The sequence below is a fragment of the Rattus norvegicus genome, chromosome 5 (genome assembly GCF_021556685.1).
Source record: "Rattus norvegicus strain SHRSP/BbbUtx chromosome 5, alternate assembly SHRSP_T2T, whole genome shotgun sequence".
Taxonomy (NCBI): Eukaryota; Metazoa; Chordata; class Mammalia; order Rodentia; family Muridae; genus Rattus; species Rattus norvegicus.
In genome coordinates, this window is record NC_141538.1 from 61,898,867 (window position 1) to 61,907,130 (window position 8,264).

An 8,264-nucleotide genomic window follows, 5' to 3' on the forward strand; every position below is an offset into this window, starting at 1 on the left:
CTCTCTTCACTAATGAAGAGGACCTGGAGCAGTTGTTGGCAATCATCCCAAGTCAGTTGGTGAGTCAACATTATTGAATGGAAGCGGTCTATCAAAGCAGATTGTTTTTCTGAGACTTTAGGGTTCTGAAAAATTCCAATTATGTCATTAAATAGCAAAAGGAATGTATGTCATAAAATATCTCCCCATCCCACCCCCATCAGGCAGTGCTGTGGTCCTGAGGGGTAAGGCCATAGTAGAATCAGCCCTCTGGGCAGTATGGGCCCAAGTGTGGGGCGGACTCTGCAGAGTTGGGATTTCCCTCTTTTTTTGCCTGTACCTGCTGAGCAGGGGGAGCAGCAGGGACAGGAACCTAAGGGGAAAGTTAAGAGATCCTCTTCAGGGGCCTAAGGAGAAAGTAGGTAGGTGGCAGAGGCTGAACCTCCCTAATGGCGGCATAGCTGGTGATAGAAAAAGTTTCATCCAGGCAGGGGCTTCTCAATTAAATACCGACACATGGTGATATATGGCACCTAATCTGGGTGGCCTATGGCTTTCCAGATTCTAGCCTTTACCTTTTAAATAGTAGAGGGATGGAAAGTTTCCCCATTGGGCCATCCTACCTAGAAGGTGGGCCATTCATTCCTGTAAAAGATGGCTAGTTTGCCACGACTAACAACCAGACCACAACCCAGCAGAAGTTCTTAAAATGGTTCAAGATTAAGCCTAACGGGGTGGTCTGTGTATGCCCCATTTTAGGAATCAAAAGGAATTAGACCAAGAACTTGTACAGGAAGAAAAAAATCAAGACAAAAGATGTAAACACAGAATGACATTTCTGGGGAACTGAAAAGATAGAGGTTATCTCATATCTCAGGTGGTCCTCCTTCCTGCCCATGAGAGACTCAAAAACTCAGAGCCAGTTCATGAATCAGATGAGAACTACTGAGTTCTCCCTCTCCTGGTAGGGGGTTGGGAATAGCCTCCATAGCCCCTGGTGGGGTGACAAAATATCCAGTTTGTCCCTCTCGGCCTTCAGATTAAACCCAAAACAGAAATACTGAGACTAACAAGACAATTGACGTTTGGGCACCTGGACTTACCAATTGGCAGGGAGTAAACCTGCCCTGGAAAATGCTCAACTATTGAAGTTGAGGCGGCAGCTCCAGCAATCCCAGACAAGTCCCCAATGTAAGGGTCTGTGAATCACCAAAGAATGACATCCCAGACTCAATAGTATGCAAAAGCAAAGAGTGTTTATTTTGCAGATAGCCAGCATGCAGGGGTCTAGCATTCATCAAAATGGCCACCTCATGGTGAGCTCCCAGACTCAAGTTAAAGCTGATTAGGGGAATTCCAGAGAGGGGTAGGTGACCTTTATCTTGATTGGTTGGCACAATTTCTAAGAGTACTGGTGACTCTGGGATTGGCCAAGGTTCTGGGGACTTTCCAGAACTGTTGCTAACTATTCTTGCCTCAGGCCAGATGGTGGAGCAGCTCCTGATTGTGGGCTGTAGTTTTTCATGGTTTGTTCAGTTTTGGGAAAAAGAAACTTAGGCTTACTCCTCTAGAACTGGCATCTCACCGCCTGTCATGGAGTCAATCTAGCTCAACCTTCTCAACGCAAATTATAACACACACGTATACACGCAAAAAAAACGCAATCAAAACTTATCAATAATTCCTTTTTAAAATTTTGCTTAGGTCCTTTTGTTCCAGAACTCACTTTGTAGACTAGATTGACCCTGAACTCAGAGATCTACCTGCTTCTGCCTGCTGGGATTAAAGATGTGTGCCATTATACCCAGCTCAATAACTCCTTCAAGTTCCTAATGCCTTTTAAAAAATAGTTTTATTTTACGCATATGAGTATTTCTTGAGTGTACTACATATATATCTGGTGCCTTCAGTGGCCAGAGGAAGGTGTCAAATTTCCAGAAAACAGAGCTACAACTATTGTAAGCTGCCATATGTGTGAAGGGAATTCTTTGCAATAGGAGCAAGTGCTGTTAAGGGCTAAATCATGATTCCATTCCCCCATCCCCAATTCCTAAACAGTCAATTCTGTCCCTAGGCAATCACTGACCTGGCTTCAGCCATTAGAAATGGGGTTCTGGGTTTGGGGATTTAGCTCAGTGGTAGAGCACTTGCCTAGCAAGCACAAGGCCCTGGGTTCAGTCCCCAGCTCCAAAAAAAAAAAAAAAAAAAAAAAAAATGGGGTTCTGGGTTCTGTCTTTTAGCAGTTTGCATAAAATAAAATCAGATAGTTGAAGTATTTAACTTTAATTTTAAAAAATATTTTGGCTTTCCGAGACAAGATCTCACTATGTAGTTCAGACTGATTTGAAATTTACTGAATTAAAGATGGCTCTGTAATTAAAGCATGTGTGTGTGTGTGTGTGTGTGTGTGTGTGTGTGTGTGTGTGTGTGAGAGAGAGAGAGAGAGAGAGAGAGAGAGAGAGAGAGAGAATGTGTGTCTTTCTATTATGTATCCCTGGCTGTGCAAACCAGGCTGGCCTGGAACCCAGAGACCCACCTGTCTGCCTCCTAGGTGTTGGAAGTAAAGCACACACCACCATTGGCACTTGTGCTTGTAGAGAACCGAGTTCATGTCTAGCACCCATGTGGTGGTTCACAACCATCTGTGACTCAAATCCCAGGGGACCCAATGCTCTCTTCTGACCTCCATGGGCATCAAGCACATTCATGGTACACATGCATACATGCCCACAAAACACTCATACATAAAATAAACTGAGTTACCAAAAAACAAAACAAAACAAAAGGAACTTTCTGTGGTCCAGAAAGGCCTCAAACTAGAAAACCTTCTACCTTCTGTTAGAAATAAGTTTGGAGTTGCAAAGAAAGGCAATTGAAGTGTGTGGACAAAGCAAAACTTTACTCTTGATCAAAAGGGTGCACCCCTCAAAAAGAAGAGCATGCACACCAGGACAGGAAGTACACTTGGTTTTTATTCTAACATAAGTGGTCTTTTCCCCATTGGCTGGGGCCTGACTTTACAGTCTTTCTCAATTGGTTAGTTTTTAAATTCCAAAACTGTAATAGGACCTTTGTGTAAACAAAAGCTTGACTAGGTTGTGAGGGAGGATTTAAAATATTATAAAATTTTAAAAGGAAGATCAAAATTTGAAATTATCCACAACAAAACCTACGATGTCTACAAGGAGACTATTTAATGTTTCTTATACTCCCAAGTACAAATATGTGCCACCAGGTCTAGCCAGAGTCATTACTTTACAATTCTATAACATGGAGACTAAACAGAGAATTTTCAATTTTGTGGAAATTTTACCTTTTCTTTCTTAGGACTTTGGAAACAAGTTGAAATGATTATATTGTTTTTCATATCCATTTTTATACTGAACTTAAATGACAGCTGCTAGTGAAAAAGAGGAAATTTCTGAGCATTTATATCAATGAAACATGTCAATCTAAAAAAAAAAAACAAATTTAACAAGTTTGTGAAATGACTTAATGACTCAGGAAAGATCATCTATATACAAAGCTATCCCAGGAACAGAGGGATTTTTGCTAAGAGTTTTATCGGCCTTTAGGTAGGGACAAGTCAGTAAGTACCAAAAACCCTAGAATAAATATCAGAATTACAAAATATAAGTATCAGGCTCTAATGTTACCTTGTTGTATGTATCAAGGTCATTTGTTGTTTCTTTAATCACTATAAAGAAATCTAAGATCTATATAACATTCTTTACCAGCCAGAAAAATGGATGAAAATAGCCCAGTTCAAAGACATTCACATTTTTCTTCAGTTTTATTAATTCATACAACATCCCAATACTTCAGTTATACAAGAGAAAATAAGGAAAAACATTCAACAAAGGCATCTAGGATATCAATAAATCTTAATTTTATTGACATAGAATTCTCACACTATAAAATACCCATATAGAGTATTTAATTTAATAAATCTTACTATATTAAAAGTATACAACCATCAATCACAATTCAATTTTAGAAGGTTTTTATCACACACACACACACACACACACACACACGTTAAAAACAACAAAAACAGTTACAATACAAACCCAAACATTTTCAATCACTTTTTATAAGTATTTCTGTACCTCAGGTTAGGTACAAGATCCCTAAGAACACACAAGAATGCCCAATTCCAAGAAGCAAAATAAAAGGTAAACAATACAGAATATGCTTCTCTCTACAAGAGAACTAGTTATTTCAAACTCCAGGGATTATCCTATCTATAGTAACTGAGCTTCACAAGAGACAAAGGGCAGGAGACAACTGCTTAAAACAACAGCTGCAGAAGAACTAAAACAGATGGTACTCAATGGAATTCCTATGGTTAGGGGTGGTGGATTCTGGACACTATTACTGCCATATTACTTTAAACAGAAAGAAAGAAAGAAAGAAAGAAAGAAAGAAAGAAAGAAAGAAAGAAAGAAAGAAAGAAAGAAAGAAAGAAAGAAAGAAAGAAAGAAAGAAAGAAAGAAAAAAGACCTTTGAGATTGTTTGCAAATTTAAAAAAAGTTAGTTTCATGTTAATCACCTAAAAATAAATCTAACAAAATTGCTGAACCCAGTCATCTTAAGTCAACACAGGCCTACTATTCTAAATACTAAGGTTTAATATAGGGACAAGTAGCAACCAATGTTGGGTTTAAATGCAGTGGTTTATTTTTATTTTTAAAATTTTAGTTTAGTTCAATCTCAGGAAGTTGTCACTTAAAGATTTTTTTGCCAGTTTGCAGCCATAAAACCATGTCAACAAACCATATCTCATGTGTTTACCTAGAAAAATAATGGCTACAATCAGTCTTTATAAATTCCCAAGCTGGCTGGGCAGTAGTGGTGCACACACTCAGGAGGCAGAGGCAGATGAATGTATGTTTGAGGCAAGCCTGGTCTATAATGTTAAGTTCCAGGACTGCCAGGGCTAACAGAGAAACATGTCTTGAAAAGCCAAAATAAACAAACAAATAAATTTCCAAGCTACTATGATTTCAGTCATAGTCAAACTCCTTTGGAAACAGTTGTTCCTATGGAATCAGGCATTACTCACACAGGGATGATGCTGAGAAAGCATAATTTAAAAATAACCTCAGTCGGGAGTGGTAGTGCACATCTTTAGTCCCAGTAGTCCAGAGGTACAGGTAGGCAGATATCTGTAAATTCAAGGCCAGTCCACATAGTGAGTTTATGTGTGTGTTTGTGTTTTAACACAGGGTCTTATGTAGCCCTAATGGCCTGGAACTCACTATATAAGCCAAATTGGCCTTGAACACAGAGATTATTAGTGCACACCTTTAATCCCAGCCTGTCTCCAGAGTGCTGGGATTAAAGGTGTGCACTACCACATTCCCAGCCTCACTTAACAAAACTTGTTAACCTACAGTACACAAAGTTTGAACAAATTTGCTAAGTCTACATGGAGAAACTAGGTAAATACCTCATAGACACTAGATGAAGAAATATGAGAAAAATTCAACCCTTCATTATACAGAAAACAAAATACCAACCTCTCAGCTCCTCCTGCACCATGTCTGCCTGGATGCTGCCATGCTCCTGCCTTGATGATAATGGACTGAACCTCTGAACCTGTGAGCCAGCTGTCCTTGTAAGAGTTGCCTTTGTCATGGTGTCTGCTCACAGCAGTAAACCCTAACTTAAGACAGTAGTGATCAGCTTGCTTTCTCCACTCTTAGACTGTCCAGAATCCCCTGCCTAGGACATCCACAGTGAGCAGGTCTTCCCACCTCAGTTAATACAAGTCAATCTTCCACAGACATCAGTTTTTCCCACGTGGTTCTGTTTTGTCAAGTTGACAATTAGCATTAAACATCACAATATCTAAATCACAACAGCTGCTATACTTGACATTTTGTTGTTTGAGGCAAGGTTTCTCTGTGTATCCCTGGCTGTCCTAGAACTCACTCTGTAGACCAGGTTGGCCTTGAAATCCAAGATCTGCCTGCCTCTGCCTCTCAAGCGCTGGGATTAAAGGCATGAGCCACTACTGCCTGGCAACATTTTGAATCTTTTCATTAATGTTAACTCTGAACTATGAATTTCATATAAGAAAGAATAATCAGCAATAATATTGTGACTGTACAGGCCACAAGTCAACAATGAAATAGTCTTGGAAATGAAGCAGGATTCTGGATATCTGATGAATGGTCAGAGGCTGAGCTGTTAATATGTTCTGAAGAGAATGGTCACAAAATTGTCTCTGCAGAATATAAATGCAAAGAAAAAATGTCTTAAAGGCAGGCAAGAGGGCTCAACAGATAAAGGCACTTTCTGCCAAGTCTGATGACCCAAATAAATCTGGAAAGGAGAACCTACTCCCCAAAAGCCATCCTCTGTTCATACACAGACACACAACAACAAATAAAACAAATAATAAAAGGTTTTAAAAATTTTCCAAAGTGAGTGTGTTGGCTTATATTTATAATTCCAGCACTCAGGAAGCTGAAACAGGATTATTATTGCATGTTCCTACAATGTAAAATGCTATCCCCAAAAAAGTTTTTTTAAAAAATGGAGCTGGAGAGATGGCTTAGCCTTTAAGAGCACTGGCTGTTCTTTCAAAGGACCTGGGTTCTTTTCCCAGCACCCACATGGTGTCTCACAACTGTCTATATCTACACTTGCAGGGAACCCAACCCTCTTTTGGCTTCCTTCATACCACACACACACAAGGTATACATAAATACAGGCAAAACACTCATACACATAACATTTATAAAAAAAAAAAAGCCAAGGCCAAGGAAATACCTTGGTAGGTAAATGCACAAAACCTATAAGCCTAATGATCTAAGTTCAATGCCTAGAACCCCATTAAAGGTCACATGTGGTATCACACATCTGTAACCCCAGCACTCCTAGGGAGAAGTGGGGGAGGGGGTTACAGAAATATCCTGGAATATGCAGTGCAGCAGCCTAAACAAGCTGCGTGCTCATGAATCTCATGAATGAGATATTCTCTCTCTCTCTCTCTCTCTCTCTCTCTCTCTCTCCCCCCCCCCCTCTCTCTCTCTCTCTCACACACACACACACACACACACACACACACACACACACACACACACACAATGCTAAGTGGAAAAAAAAAACCCTCAAAGTCAAATAACTGATTTCATTTTCCAAAGCACAGATAAAATGTGACGATAGTTGGAGGTCACTAAATAACACTGGCATATAACAACAGAATGGTCTGTTTTAAGCAAATATATTTAGGGGTCTGATAAGAGGTATTTTTAGGCCAGACTACAATGTGGGGAAGAGGTGTAGCAACCAAGTTACAATTTTACCTTTCTAAACACAGAGTTCCAGGATAGTCACATCTAACTTTGTCTCCAAACAAATAACCCCACACACAAAAATTAAAATAATAAAAGCAGTAAACAATGAATTAATGTCAGTATGCTAGTGGTCAGCTCGCCTTCTCTACTCTTACTACTGTCCAGAATTCCCAGCCTAGAGAATACTGTCATCCACAGTAAGCAAGCAGGGCTTCCTGCTCCGATTGTGGGGCTGCCAACGCTGAATTTTCTAGCTTTTTTGTATATGAGATTAGGGTGTCCTCTCTTCCACCTGCTCCCAAATTGTTTGAATAGAACAAGACACAAAAGATAATCGATTCTATTCGTAGTGAGTTAAAGCCAACTGAACTTTCCTTTAAAAAAAAAAAAACTACTATGCGTAAGGCATTGCGGAAAGGCTTGTCTTATCTCAGAGGTCAAAATTAAATGAGGAAAAGAAGAATGAGGTTTCCGGAAGTTCACAAAAACAACCCAAAGTCGAATTCAGGCTAGCTCTGAAGAGCATGTTTCAAAGGCAAGGGGCCTTTGGGGATTCAGAAAGGCCTCAAGAATGGTGGCGTTCGAGGTAACTGCTGGAGAAACCGCAGACGGGGAGACGAAATAGGAGAGTGCGTGAACCCTCGAAGAATCCGAGAAGCCAAGCTCTAGTTACCCGGCAAATACCGGTCTCGACACACGCTACTCTGAGACAAGCGCACCCTTTCCCTCGCAGGCGCAGGGCTTGGGCTCAAGCCAAAGCCACCGTGTCTCACCTCAGGGCCTTCCCGGCTCCTCCTCAGTCAGTTTCTCGGAGGACGGAAGAATTAGTGCCGTCAGGAGAAAGCCCTAAGCCGGGCTAGCAGAGCGTCCCGTCAACCCGCCTAAGGAGTCCGCCAGGCCACATCTCTATGGCAACGCCACCAAGCGCCAGTTCGAACGCGCGCGCTGTCGCCCGCCCGCCTGCGGTCCCGCAGAACC

General features: G+C 40.8%; 1 protein-coding gene across 2 annotated transcripts in view; it reads right to left on the reverse strand.

Annotated features, from left to right (window-relative positions):
* Kif24 (kinesin family member 24) overlaps nucleotides 1-8,226 on the reverse strand; it is a 66,903-nt gene extending 58,677 nt beyond the window's left edge. The window contains exon 1 of one of the 2 annotated variants that reach the window (XM_087548916.1): nucleotides 8,060-8,196. The gene's annotated coding sequence lies outside the window, so the exon portion shown is untranslated. 2 annotated transcript variants of the gene reach the window in all.
* Between the last annotated feature and the right edge of the window lie 38 nt (nucleotides 8,227-8,264).